Source organism: Rhipicephalus sanguineus, chromosome 9 (assembly GCF_013339695.2).
Source record: "Rhipicephalus sanguineus isolate Rsan-2018 chromosome 9, BIME_Rsan_1.4, whole genome shotgun sequence".
NCBI lineage: Eukaryota > Metazoa > Arthropoda > Arachnida > Ixodida > Ixodidae > Rhipicephalus > Rhipicephalus sanguineus.
The window spans coordinates 107,802,758-107,818,038 of NC_051184.2; the positions used below are offsets into that span (position 1 = coordinate 107,802,758).

Below are 15,281 nucleotides of genomic sequence, written 5' to 3' on the forward strand. Positions count from 1 at the left end.
CAAAGAGCTCGTTTCACAAAAATTCTGCTGTCGGCGTCGAAATAAATATCATCATCTTGTCGGTGACCGAAAAACCAAGAAATCAGCAAATAAAATAAATAATAAAAATGTTGGGTCCGAATGGGATTCAAACACAGGCCGTCTGTGTGGCAAGCAGGTGTTCTACCACAAAACCACGCGTCTGCTTTTTTTTTCTCTCTTTAATGCATGGGAATAATGCCATCAAATCTCGCCATCTATTACAACATAATTTATCGCTTTAGAATTACACTCACATGCATATATGCACAAAACACACATAATTTCACATAGTTCAAGGAATCTTCAAAAGTCCGGTAAACAGACACAAGCGTCCAGAAGTCCAAGCCACTTCGGAACCGGGTCAAAAGTCTCAGCAACACTACGCACGTTAGCTACTTCTTCTCGAAAGACAGACCTTGTCGAGCGAGGTGGCTCAGCATGTCTGTCAATCATGCGGCTTCTCCATAGCGAATATAGACCTAACAGCATGATTAAATCGTATGGTGCACTATTGTTGGTGCTCTTTTTGAACGGGAGGAACCTAACACCGTGCGATGTAATTGGAAATTCTTTTCTGAGGGTTCTCTTAAGAATGTCCGAGAAATGAAATGCATCACGGCAATAAATAAAACAATGCTCGATTGTTTCAGGCTCGTTGCATAGCCTGCAATTTACAGACCAGGGCACGTATATCCCTTTTTCATGAAGCCATGTCTTTACGGGTAAAGTGGATGTGTGCAGCTTAAAGAAAAACGTTTTCACAGTTGGCGATATACACATTTTACGTACACGGCAGAATACATCATGAGCAGAATGAGATAAACATTGCTGTCGGTAAACAGGTTCGGGGAAAAGGGTGTTTACAAGTGCGGCGGTTAGCGTCTTTCTGTCCACGTTGTACAAGTACTCTAACGTGAATCTGGCTTTCAAAAACTGGACAGTGTCGACAATCTCTTTCAAGAAACCCCATAATTGTGATTCTTCCGCCACTCTTGTTGTGACAAAAAGAAAAGGGAGATGGTGAGAAAGACGGTTCCGTATAACAGCCAGAAGAAACGGGTGGCAGACATCCTTAAGGTAAAAAAATCGCAGCACCAGTTGTCGCACAAACAAATGCACAAGACAAGGCCCACCCTTCTCAAGCGGAAGAAAAAGGTTGTCCCTTCTCATGGCTTCCCATGATGAACTCCAGATAAAGCAGGCAAATATTCTGTGAAATGCCTGAATGTGTACTCGAGAGCAGTGCAATACCTGTAAAATGTAGATAAGCTTTGAAGCAAGAAATATGTTACATGCTTTAGCTTTTGCGAAAACGGAAAGGTCGCGTCCTTGCCAAGTGGACACCTTGCGACGGATAGTGGTTAACGCGGACGTCCAATGAGGACCACTATTACGGTAGTTATCAAGAGGCAACCTAGATAACGGATCCGAGTGCCATCCCAATGAATATTTGCAAATACCTAGGGTGTTAGAGCCCACATGCCTAGCCAGAATCCTCTGCTTTTATCGAAATTTATACTATCTCCGGAAATTTCACAAAAACGCATAGTAGTGTTTACTGCTTCCTGGACACTCGGTTTATCCACGCAAAAGAAGGCAATCTCATCTGCGTAAGCTAGAACTTGAATCTCCTCAGCTTCATATGTATATCCTTTAATGTCAGAATTAAACAGCACACTTAAACAAAGTGGTTCCAAATATATTGCAAAAAGCAAAGGCAAGAGCGGACACCCCTGACGTACTGACGAATTTACATCTATGATACCTGAAAGCGTGCGATTCACAATTAATCTTGTGGTGCACCTTTTATAACAAACTGATATGCCATTGTACAATACATCTCCTAACTGGAGATGTCTTAGCAGTCGGAACAAAAAATCGTGCCGTACCTTATCAAAAGCCTTAGCAAGGTCAATCTGAAGAATAGCTACCTGATTGACGCTACCATCAATACACTCAAGGACTGACCGTGCTATATGAATATTCGTTTGTATAGAGCGGCCTCGAATGCCACATGTTTGGTGGGCACCTACACATTTAGTAATCACTGTTTGCAACCTGTTCGTGAGTATTTTCGCAAATATCTTATAATCAACGTTACATAAAGATATCGGCGTATATCCAGTTACTCTCTTTTATACTTCACTGTCGGTACTTTTCGGGATCAAAGTTGTATGTCCTTGATAGAAAGAAGGAGGAAGTTCGCCACGTTCGTAGGCTTCTTTAAAAAGTGGCTCAAGAAAAGGAATGAGAAGTTCTTGAAATTTGAGGTAAAATTCCGCGCTAAGGCCATCTGGACCTGGAGTTTTGTTTTTCTGTAATGTTCCGATTGCAAACTTAATTTCCTCCTTAGTTATAGGCCCCTCAACGCTGAGCCGATCATCCTCCTGTAAATGTGGCATTAGAGTAATGAAGCGGTCGGCTTTTTCTTCGTAGTCATCCAGAAACTCAGACGAAGTGAACAGGTTCTTGTAATGATCTTCAAATGCGGCTCTTATTTACAGTGTGTCTGTGCATATGGTACCGCATGATTCAATTTGCAATATCTGTTTGGAAAGCGCGTATCGCTTTTCATCCCCAAGAGCTCGTTTGGTGGGTTCATCTTCAGTGAAAAGAATAACACGTGAACGAATCATTGCCCCTCTGTATGATTCCGTATCATGTTTCTGTATTTGTGCTCGAACTATATTTATTTCATCCCCGTACAATCCCGGCTCCTGGCTTTCAAAAGCATGTAGCTTATTAAGTAAATCGTAAAGATAATGTTTTTCAGCCTTTTTTCTTTGGGCTAGCTCGCATGAGATACCAATCGCTTCGTACTTAACTTTTTCTTTCAACATTTCCCATTGACCAGAAATTGGCAGCTGCCGATATTGTGTTACCTCATGAAGTTATTGTTTGACTGTTTTTACAAAACATTCTTCCTGCAACAGCTGTACGTTTAGCTTCCATAATTCCCAGTTTGGAGGAACCTTACGAAAGTTTCGAGGACCCCATGAAACAGCTACTAAACAATGGTCTGTGAAAAATATAGGCTTTACAGCATAGTTGTGAACGTGGGACCAGAGGCTTGTAGAGATATACACGTTCAATCCGAGCATGAGAGACCCCTTGAAAGTGCGTAAACATTAACGAGGAAGGCGCATGCTCTCCCACATCTATTAGATTGTGGTCATTCATTAACTGCTGCAGTAAAGCGGCACTTGCATCATAACGATTTGTTAAATATGAGTGATCCCTAGAGTCACAAACACAATTAAAGTCCCCCAACACAATTAAATGTCTCTCAGTGTTCAACAACGAGGCTAAGGACAGGAAGAAAGCCTTCCTTTCATTCACTTTTAAGGGAGCGTAGACGCAAACAAACCTCCAATTATGATAATGAAAATAGATGTCGCAGCACATAAGACGGCCTTCCCCATCAACATGCAGCGACATCAAAGAGTGGCTCAACTGCTTTCTAACTAATAAAAAATCACAGCATATCCACGGAGTGAATGATGATGAGTGGGCGAAGCTGCGGAGGTTCATCGGTAAACCGTGAATCTTCCGTGAATTCTGCCCAGTACATCATCACCGACGCGAGATCGGGCGCGTTTATACTAAAGGTTCGATGAGAGTTATGACGACTTGCAGCTCACTTTAATTTTACATGTACGCTGTGAATTTTCATTGTTTAGAAAACCATTGCTTTACAAAACATCTGGCGTCTTTCGTTAAGCAGCTGGCGTCTTTTCGTTTTGCTTTAGAAACATCTGGCGTTCTTTCGTTTTGCTTTTACAAAACATCTGGCGTCTTTCGTTGGTTTATTTCATCAATCAACGGCGTTTTGAACAAAATTTTTATTGTTTAATCACGGACAGGAGAAATTTCACCAGGCACTACCTTGGAGGTAAACAATGGCTGCTAATTGGAATGAGAGACAGAAGAAGTCGGCTTTTAGCTAACACTTACACTTCTACTTCTACTAACGTTTCCTACTGGAACATGCCAGTGGCTGCTAATGGGGAATGAGAGACAGAAGAATTCGGCTTTTAGTTAACGCGCACGCTGCGAATTTTTTATTGTTCAACAACGCACAGGAAGAATCTCCCACCGGTACCACCTTGGAGGTCAAAGCGTAAGACTGGTTACGCACTACGACTACTACGACTACGACTACGAGGGACGAACGGGTGCCGCCTTAAGGAGCTTCGCCCCTAAAAAGCATCCAGCGGAAACACCACGTGCTTGACTAATGTACAATAGATAATCTGGAAAAGCCTTCAGAGCAAAGTTGGCATCACGAACCGATGAAATCTTTTCTTGCACTGCAGCAACATCAACGTCATGCTGCTTAAGCACGTAGTTTAACTGCCGCTGACGCCTCACATTTCTCAAGCCACGCACGTTGGGTGTCGCTACACATAGGGGGAAGGTAAGCAGGTAGCCATTTTGCTCACTTAAAGTTTTTGTTGGTCACCTTTAGCCACAGGCGAACTTGTGGCTTTACCTCCTTTGCACTTCTTTGTGGCACCTTCCTGAGAACGCTGGCACAGACGGCGCGGCCCTCCACCACCAAAGGCGACAACATGTTGTCCACATGAGGGCGCTTGCTCTGCTGCGTCTGACGCACACGCTCTTGCTTCATCACTTTCCGGCGCCGGGCGTTTCCTTGTCTGGCTGCTATCCATTGCCTCTTCATCTTCGTCATCTGGAGGCTTCTCCTCTGGGTTTTCCAAGCCATGTTGGCTGACAGCGTTCTCATCTCTTGTGTCTTCACTTGTGATTTTAGCTGCGCTATTGTGACTGCAGGGCACGGGCTCTATGGTCAACTGTTCATCTTCTTTGATGCCACCTGCTGCTTCTCCGGATGCGTCGACCACCTCTGTAGCATCCATAAGATGGTCCAGATGAGGCTCTTATGTGCTAGATTGACCAGAACGAAGCTTGCTTGCGTTGGTCGACACGCAATCATCCGACAAATGGCCGAAGCGGTGGCACTGCAAGCACCGCGGTGTTTTGCACTGTCGACGAACGTGTCCCACTCGCTTGCAACGAAGACACAGCGGAGGCCTACCAGGAATAAGCACTAGGCATTGATGACCGTAGATGGACATAAAATGTGGTATTGAGCTTACAGTGATGCCATCCTTGAGCTCTAAGGCAACATCCCGGTTCGTTGTCATCCATTGCTCCATACCAGCACATCTCCACGTCTCTCTCTCTATAGATTTGACCACACCATATGCTTGAAACGCCTCTTCAACTCGTCGAGGTTCAAGGTGAGGTGGTAGCCAAAGGAGTTTCAGTTTAATATCCTTGGTCTCCGGATCTATCACCATGCACTTCCGCCCTTTTACACGAAGCTCAGCACGGGTGACAAGTTTCTGCTTCGCCACTCTACTTGCGCAGGTAACCATCCACACATGGCTCATTTGGTACTGTCCCACACCTATAACGTCCGCAGTAGTCACCACTTCAAGCAGAGCGTCACGGAAGTCTGGAGCTCGGTACGGTCTACCACCCAAATCTGCATGAAGGAAAACGAAATTCAAGACATCGTTACCGGTTGGTAGACGTGGCAGGACGACTTTGTAGCTTGTATCTTCATCAATAAACGAGGTCGATGATCCTCGGCTTGTGGCCCATACGCTGTTCCCAGCAGGCTTCATGTCGGGAAGGAACCGCGTTAGCATATGCAATATAGCGTGGTAGAAGAGTAAAATAAGCACCAAGCGTCGCACAACGCGAATTCTGTAACCAGACGTCACACAATGCGAATTGCGCAACGAGGAGATTGTTGAATGCTTCCAACCCATTACAAAGGGCTCTGCCATAATTCTTCATCGTCATCAGGCACAGCATCAACAAAGTGCGCATAATGCCTTACATGCGTTTAGCAGGTACCAACGCTCTCAGTACAATGACGAAAAATGGCACAGGGCCTGCTGCCCTACTTCTCAAAAATTACAATGATTTATAGCGTAGTGGGTTCCTCGCAGGTGCACTTGTATTGGTTGCCAAGGAAGCCCATAAGCGCATGACCCACTTCCTCGGGGTCTCAGTAAAGTTCATCGCCCCCCCCCCCGTCTCTCTCCCAAGTCAACGTATGTTATACAGCATGACGGGAGAGGGAAATAGCGACCGGGCTTCACCCAATGCAAATTACATAACTGGTGGGTCGTTTAAAGATTCCAACCCATTACAAAGGGCTGAGCCATAATTCTTCATCGTCATCAGCCGTCGCGTCAACAAAGTGCACATAATGCCTTACAGACGTGTAGCTGGTGCCTCGCTTCTCCGCAGAATGACGAATAATGGCTTAGTAGGTGATTGCGAACTTCACAAAAATTGTGATTTATGGCGTAGTGGGTACCTTTTTTGGGGCTACAATACAAGTACACTAACTTGTATTGCAGCCCCAAGAGAGCTTAACGGGCTCTAGAAACGCCGCTCTTCCAGCTTTCGCTTTGACTGTGCTGCGGTTTCAGCGCAGGCCTGGCATTTTCTTCTGCGTTTTCTGTGGAGTAATTGCACACAAAGAGCTTGCAGATGACGCCTGTTGCTGCAAAGACCGTCAAGCTTGTCAGGTTCATTTTGTCCACTCATTGAAGGCATAGATATGATCGTTCAGATCAATTGCAAGACTTTAGTCACTTTCTTGAACTTTCAACTTGCGAGGCGGCATTCAATTTCCAATTTTCCCCATTTGCCATAACTATAGCATGATTAGCAGTAGATATACAGGGCCCTTTATTTTTACTGGCTTATAGCTATCCTGTGTACTATTGATCAGCTTTTGCAACTGGCCAACAATTTTCGCCACTATTTTCGTTCTAATGAAAACGGCGAGACGGAAAGATTGAAAACACACGAACTGTCTTTTCGTCTCTTTCCGTCACGCCGATTTCATAATAATGAGTTCGTACCAACTCGCCCGATTGTCAGCCCTACTTTCGATCTCTTTCTATCGAAGTCTCCTGGCCGAGAAGATATTAGACATGAAGGTATTGCACGGTGAAAGCACGCGGCGAGCGTGAACTTGGCAGGCTTTAATGTGCCCTACAAGACAAAATTTCTCATCATTCCACAGAGCAGCGACCATTCAGGGTGCTCACGACGATACGCGAGTGCATTATAAGCACTTTACTACAACAAAGTCTCATTTCCCCCCAGTATTCAGCATATTATAAGCTCATGTTATAGAGCTGCTACCGATCTCACTCGGCACAGAACGCCAAAGCTCTCTTAAATGCAAAACAGCAAAGTGCGGAAGCTACTGTTTTTATATCCTTTCTAGCTGGAAAAAGCCTGATTTCTCAGAAAAGCTTGTTATTAGGTCGTGTAAGGCAACATTTCTAGAGCCTTCCAAAAATACCTACATTCGACAAAAAGACGCCAAATCCCTGAAAGACAGAAAATCCCTAGATTGAGGGCTCTGAGTCACTGAGCGACTCACTCGCACTGCGTGAGTCACTGAGCGCGACAGAATGCACGCAGCCACTATGTAAGAAAACCGCCGGCAGGGCACCGTGCACGACCGCGTAACGAGATTTCCGAAAAATCGGGCGCGTTTATACTAAAGGTTCGATGAGTTATGACGACTTGCAGCTCACTTTAATTTTACATGTACGCTGTGAATTTTCATTGTTTAGAAAACCATTGCTTTAGAAAACATCTGGCGTCTTTCGTAAGCAGCTGGCGTCTTTTCGTTTTGCTTTAGAAACATCTGGCGTTCTTTCGTTTTGCTTTTACAAAACATCTGGCGTCTTTCGTTGGTTTATTTCATCAATCAACGGCGTTTTGAACAAATTTTTATTGTTTAATCACGCACAGGAGAAATCTCACCAGGCGCTACCTTGGAGGTAAACATGGCTGCTAATGGGAATGAGAGACAGAAGAAGTCGGTTTTTAGCTAACACTTACACTTCTACTTCTACTAACGTTTCCTACTGGAACATGCCAATGGCTGCTAATGGGGAATGAGAGACAGAAGAATTCGGCTTTTAGTTAACGCGCACGCTGCGAATTTTTTATTGTTCAACAACGCACAGGAAAAATCTCAAGGGGCGCTTTTAAGAAAGACGCAGGAGCACCCCCTGGCCTAGCTTTTCTTTTCTAAGGCATCGGGGCTGTTGGCAACTTGAGGCTCTCAGAACTAAAGCAAGGCGAGGGCATCTGCAGCTCAACCTTTGCTATTCTTCAGCTAAGCCGCACATGCCATTTCTGCAGCCCAAGTGCCCCGATTCAGTAAAAGCCCCGTGTGCAAGCGGGCAGCGTTTGTAGTGGTAGTGCCAGCCTTGCCGCAGCTACTGTTCGTAACAGTTGAGCGTTTTAGATAAGGCTTTGCGTTTCTTAAAGAAAATAACTCCGTGGTTTGTCATGCAAGAGCGAACTTTCAAATTAAACTCATGTCCTGAGCAAATAGTTATGTAACAAACGTGCGCCACTACTACTGCTGAAATGGAAGACCAGACTTGTACCACTCCTATTCATTCGGCTCCAATGACAGTCCCGATCCGGCTGTTCCATGAACTGGGACAGCTTACTGTTATCTCGAAGTTGAACACGCAGTCCTTTAAACCGGCAACCATTTTCGTAAGAATGGAAAACATTTCATGGCAAAAGTCAATAGAGAGTTTGAGAATTGGGGCCCCAAGGTGCTTGCGAGTCGCCAGGGCGCTTGCGCAGAACCCAAGTCACTCGTGGGCTCTCACGCTCGCGTTGGCCCAAAAAGCAAAAATCTAAAACTAGCATGGGTCCCCAAGGCGTCTTGGTCACCAGCGAGAATACACAGACGCAGCGCACGCCAGGGCGCAGAATGAACTGTCTCGCATGATTTCAATTTCGCCACGAGTGGCGCTGCGTGCGCGTGACCCAAAGTAGCTTGCGTTCGGCCCAATTCTCAAACTCTGCTGATCCTCCGAACGCAAGAGCAGGCTGCCCAACGCAGCTTGGGGACCCAGCGTCTTTGGTACCCAATTCTCAAACTCACTAATATTCCAGCGTAGCAAGACTGCTTACCGCAGACCCGTAATATATCACACATATACTTGGTAATGTTGGTATATTCCATTTTAGCATCTAGCGCACAACAGAATGACAGAGTGAATACCGACGAAGACAGCGCCTGTCTTCATCGGTTATCTATCGGTCCTTTTCTTCTGCTGTGCGTTAAGTGCCGGAAACGCACTAAATTGTTCATTATTTGTTCTGTACTTCACGACGGCATTCTGTGGCAGCACAGCCAGGTTTGCGGAGCCTAAGCACATACTATTTCACTGCGATGCTGCATGTAGTGCTCGGAAGATCACCTTTGTTGATTACGAAACAGAAAAGAGAACAAAATGCCAATATATTTTCTTTTTTATGTCCACGATTCTCGGCATTGTAAGAAAACTTACCCCGTGAAACAGGGGCGTAGCCAAGGGGGGGGGGGGTTGGGGGGTTCAAACCCCCCCCGAAATTTTTCAATTTTGCTTGCGCATATATACAAGCACACATACAAACGCACGCACGAACATGCATAAAGTATGGTTGAACCCCCCCCCCCCCCGAAAAAAATTCCTGGCTACGCCCCTGCCGTGAAAGGATTCTTGTTTCTTGCTGCGCGTAACTTTCGTGTGTCGATTTCGTGTTCTGCTCCCACCTTAAGCAAGCGATGGTGCCGATGCGCTGTGGCAGGCACACATCGAAGCTTTTAAATCAGGATAAGTGATTGGTCATTAGTTGATGTGCAATTATCAAGGAGGAGGAAACGAAGACAGAGGCGCATTTCACAACATTTTTCTATCCACAAACAATTACGAGGAAATGACTTGTACAGAATTGACACCACCAGTGCAGATGGATCCTGTAGAGGCGGCGTGTGACGCCACTGAAGAAGTGATCGAGTAACCAACACAATAACAAAATCCCTTTATTCAAACGTGCGCATGCTTATATACCTAGGCGACACTGGTGCCACCAGCGGCAGTGATCGTGAAACAAAACCAAATATACAACATATTCCCTTCCTTACAGAACAGCTACATGTGTTAGTATTGTAGTAAGTTAGTGTAACCACATAGAATTCTATGTACATTAACAACAACGTGTTTGTGTTATCTACTTAGCTCTACACAACAATGAAGAACAAAGAGAAAACAATTCATTGGCATTTTCAAGATATGCAACAATCGCAAGAAGTTGCATGCAACAATCGCACAGTCTCACAGTACCGAAGTCTCACACACTGGAGTCTCACGGCCGAGTGTTACCGAAGCGGAGTCTCCCAACAGCACCACATCGCCGCTTACACTTGGTAGCCATAGCGGTCTGGGGGACGTCTATTTCTTGGTGGCTGTACCCTCCGTGGCGGCTCCGATGCTTTAGGAGAACCACTGGTGACTAGACTATGTTCGGACGCACTGAAAGTGACGGGTGGCCTGGACGACTGCTCTGTCGCAGTAGTAGAAGTACCGGCGGCCGCAGCAGCCGAAGAGAGACTGGTAGTCGCCTCCGGAACAAGTTCCTCACTTACAGGCGGAGCCCTGCTTTAGCCAGCTGTACCGTTTCTGTCGCCCCACGTGTGCAGTGCAGCAGAAGCTCGTGGCACCTTTGACAACTTCGAAGCATTCCACGTTTTACCGTCATCAAGGCGGAAAGAAGACTGTCCTTTCTTGCTGATCACTTTTCTGGGGCCACTGAATTCCAGGTCTCCTTTAAAGACCATTGTGGGTTTTTTCACTCTGACGAAGTCGCCAACCTGTAATGTGGTTCCTCTTGCGGCCCTCCGAGCGTCCGTTTATCGCTTGCTGTACTGTTGCTTTTGCTTCACCCGCTCACGTAGGTGGTGGAGCTCCGAACCAGGGTCAGCAGAGAATGCGGCAGACGGGTGGCCGATCACATCCAGCCTAGTTCTTGGTAACCGTCTGTGCAGCAGAAGGGCTGGGGCGCTTCTAGTGGTGGCGTGCGGTGTGCAACGGTAAACGCCCAAGTATTCTGTAACCGCCTGCCGTAAGGGACGCTGCTCAAGTGTAGCCACTTGAACGAAGCTTTTAAAGACCCTGTTAAACCGTTCTACTTGACCGTTTGCTTGCGGATAGTATAGGGTTGAATGCCTCAAGTGGACCCCACGATCTTCCAGGAAAGCTTCGAACTCACGAGATGAAAACTGAGGCCCATTATCGCACACAATTTCTTCCGGGTAGCCTTCCCGTGCAAACACAGACACCAAGAAGCTTGTTACTGGGCGGGTTGTGGTATCGCTGCAAAAGTGCACCTCGGGCCACTTCGAATAGTAATCGACCAGCGTGATTGCATATCTACAATCGTGTGGCGCTCTTTCGAATGGGCCGACAATATCAATGGCCAGCTTCAGCCACGGCTGATCTGGAAAGGGGAATGGTTGCAATGGTGCAGGCGTCACTTTGGTGCTTTTGTCTGCTGTCTGGCATATGCTGCACCTCTGGATCGACAGCTCCACCTCCCGGTCCATCGCTGGCCACCAATATTTCTCTCGCAGCCGCGCTTTCGTTCGCACTACTCCAGGATGAGCCTCGTGAGCCGCGGCAATTACCTGAGATGTGAGTGACGTTGGAACGACAAGCCGTTCGTCCCGCAAGATCAAGTTGTCCACAACTGAAAGTTCGTCGCGTATTTTGAAAAACGGCCGTAGTTCATCCGGCAAGGATTTGTGGGCGGGCCATGACGACTGTATACAGGCCTTGGTTTGTTGCGGCGTTCTATTGTTTGATTGGGCCTGTTCAAACTGCTCTCTGGTAATACAAGCAGGGATTTGGACCACTGATACCACTTCGTCTAACAAGGGCTCTTCTTGCGAAGGTGCCGCGGGGAGACGTGACAGTGCATCTGCTACTTGATTTTTAGACCCTTTTCGGTACTTTACCGTGCAGTTGTACCGCAACAGGCGCTCTGCCCATCGTGCCACCCGCAAGGGACGCCTCCCTGGCCCTTGCGTTGTCAGCAACGTCACTAAGGCCTGGTGATCAGTCATCAGCGTGAAATGACGTCCCCACAGGTACACGTGCCACCTCTCGCACGCCCACAGACACGCAAGTGCTTCCCGTTCTCCTACAGAGTACTTCCTCTCTGCTGGTGACAGTGCTCGAGACGCGAAGGCGACAGTGTGTACTTTCTGTCCCTCCCTATGTTGTAGCACTGCTCCAAGCCCGCAGTCAGAAGCGTCAGTGGAAACGACTACTGGAATGGAGGCATCGAACATTCGAAGAATGGTGCTGGATGCAAGTGCATCTTTGACCATTCTAAAACTGGCCTCAACCTCGCCAGACCATTCGAATAACTGGCCCTTTCTCAGGAGAACACGCATTGGTTCAACAATGTCAGCAAAGTTTGGAATGAACCTAGCGTAGTATTCGACCATTCCCAGAAACGATCGGAGGCCGGCTGCGTCAGTAGGCGCCGGCGTGTCCTGTATGGAAGCTACCTTTTCCTTCAGTGGGACAATACCGTTTTCCGTAACCCTGTGGCCCAAAAACACAAGTTCCTGCGTATCGAATACACATTTCCTGTTCAATTTGAGTCCTGCCTCTTTAATGCGCCTAAGTACTGCGGACAAGGTTTACCATGTGCTCTTTTCTGATCTTCCCAAAGACAATAACATCATCAATATAGAAAAGCACGCCGCTGCATCCCTGTAGGATTTTGGACATCATACTTTGAAATGCAGAGGGCGCGGAAGCCAGCCCAAAGCACACTCGTTTAAAACGAAAAAGGCCGTCGTGGGTTACAAATGCCGTTAAATCGCGGCTCTCAGGATGAAGCAAGACCTGGTGGTAAGCGGATGCGAGATCTAGCTTAGAAAAATGTGTTGGCCCCACTAGACTATGCAGTAGCTCTTCTGTATGAGGAAGGGGAAAACTAAGGTACGACGGCCTTGTTTGCCTGTCGAAGGTCTACGCACAGACGAATGCCTCCCTCTTTCTTTTTGACTACCACAATAGGGGACACCCATTCTGATGCTTCCACGCGCTCTATCACATCCATTTCTTCCAGCCGGCGTAGTTCTTCCGAGACGACTGGTCGCAGTGAGAGCGGAAGGCGCCTGAGCTTTGATGCAACAGGTTGCACTGTGGATCGCGTTTTGACACGGTGAACGAACCCTTTCGCGAGGCCAAGCCCTGGATCAGATAGTTCCATACTCCTGAGCTAATTCTGTTGGAAGCTGAACGGGTTGCTGTATTTCTGTCTTGTCAGAGGACTGTTCCTCTCCAACATTAGTAGGCAGCGTTGTCGTTTCGAGGCACCGCAGCGTCGAGCCATCGATCTGGAGACCGAGCGCCTTGATGGCGTCTACACCCAAGAGTGAAGTGCCTTGTTTCACGACATAGAACAGAAGGCATTTCGTGCAATCCTTATGTGTGACGTCTGCGAGGAAACAACCAAGAACTGTAATTGGCCTCTTTGAATAGTCTAGTAGCCTAACTCTAGGGACAGAAAGTGCTTGTCCTTCAAAATGCTGCCTAAAAAGGGCATCTGTTAAAATAGAGACGGATGATCCGGAATCTACGAGGAAAGTTATATCCGTACGACCAAACAGCACGGTGACGTGGATCGCTAGGCGAGCGGACGTCGTTACAGCCAGAATGCTCAAAACTTCCTCGTTGGATGGATTGTCGCTCTCTGCCTCACGAACAGGCGCGACGTATCTTTTGTTCCAAACAGACCGGAAGTGGCCCGTGATACCACAGTGATGGCAACGCTTGTTTTTGGCAGGACAGCGAGATGTGGCCGCATTGTGCTGGGATGCACCACAGCGGTAGCAACGAGCCTGGTGGTTGCGTGAAGGCTTCGAGCTGTCGTCTGAATGGGGCGAATGCGTTGGCGTATTCCCCCGAGCAGTTATGCGCTCAACATTTGCAGGCGTAAATTCCTGGAGATCGTTTGTTACCTGCTCAAACTGCGTTGCCATGACTACAGCTCGAGCAAACGAGAGAGAGGACCCTTCCAGAAGAAACCGCTCACGCAAGCTCAGAGATGATATACCCGCAACGAACTGGTCACGCAGCGAATCTTCCACAGAAGGAAAAGAGCACGTATCAGAAAGCTCACGAAGTGCAGTAACGTACTCATTAATCGTTTCACTAGCTTGCTGAACGCGCCTACCGAAACCATGCCGTTCGGCCACAACGTTGCTTGCTGTAATGAAATGCGCGTGCAGAGCTGCGACTGCGATGTCGTACGACGACGCTTCAGTTCGTGTATCCGCAATGCCCTTGCTAGCTGCTGGTATCTTATCAATAGCAGTTTGCTCACCGGGCTTAGCGTTGTCCGACGATGGAAGCGGCAGGGTGTAAAATATGCGCTGGCCTTCTACACCAAGACTGTGAAGAAGTAAGGCCTTGCGGCGATCCGGCGTGCAGTCCGAGGTCCCCGAAGCGAGCAGGAAATTCTCGAAGATGCGAAGCCATTGCGGCCACGGAACAGCAGGACGGCCTGGCGTGGGCAGGAACGGGGGCGGCGGGGCGAGTCCTGACATACTCATGATGCCGCAAAGCCGCTGGCGAAAATCACGCCCCCCGAAACCAACCCCTCGTCACCAGTGTACTGGCGGCGTGTGACGCCACTGAAGAAGTGATCGAGTAGCCAACACAATAACAAAATCCCTTTATTCAAACGTGCGCATGCTTATATACCTAGGCGACACTGGTGCCACCAGCGGCAGTGATCGTGAAACCAAAACCAAATATACAACATATCCCTCTCATCGCGATAGCCACATTGGCGCCGGCGACCTGTTGCAAATGTTCCCTGAGACGATCAGCTTGAAAGCAAGAAAATGCAATCGCAAAACGCACGTGACGGAAATGACATATTTGGTAAATTTCTTTGCGTACATGGCCGGTATTTTCGGTTGCATATTGTAGCTTATGTAAGCAAGTCCCAGATCGCGTAGTGTAACACCGGACGCATCAGCGTTATGAAGTGAGGTGTTGCTATGAGAGTGATGAGGGCGATTAGTCGTGACACAATTACCAGTGCTATGCTTCGCCTGTGCAGCTCTTGCCATTTTTTTTCAGAATGGAGGGGGCGCTGGCTATGGCAACAGACGCGCTCATGTCGAATATGCGGTCGGCTATGTGTTTGTAACTGTGCAAAATGAGCGTTTTTGACCACCGCAGAAATGACACACTTCATAAACTGCGTTGCATAGATAGTCGGTATTTTCGGTTGCTCATTGTCGCTGATGCAGGCATATTAGAGACCGTTTTCTGTATACCACCGAACGCGTCAGCAATAATGAGAGGATGCTTTAA

The 15,281-nt window shown here is 47.5% G+C and overlaps 2 pseudogenes; both read right to left on the reverse strand.

Annotated features, from left to right (window-relative positions):
- Positions 1-324: 324 nt before the first annotated feature.
- On the reverse strand, positions 325-1,502 carry LOC119404350 (uncharacterized; annotated as a pseudogene).
- A 2,961-nt stretch (positions 1,503-4,463) lies between these two features.
- Positions 4,464-5,675, reverse strand: LOC119405784 (uncharacterized; annotated as a pseudogene).
- Positions 5,676-15,281: the final 9,606 nt, after the last annotated feature.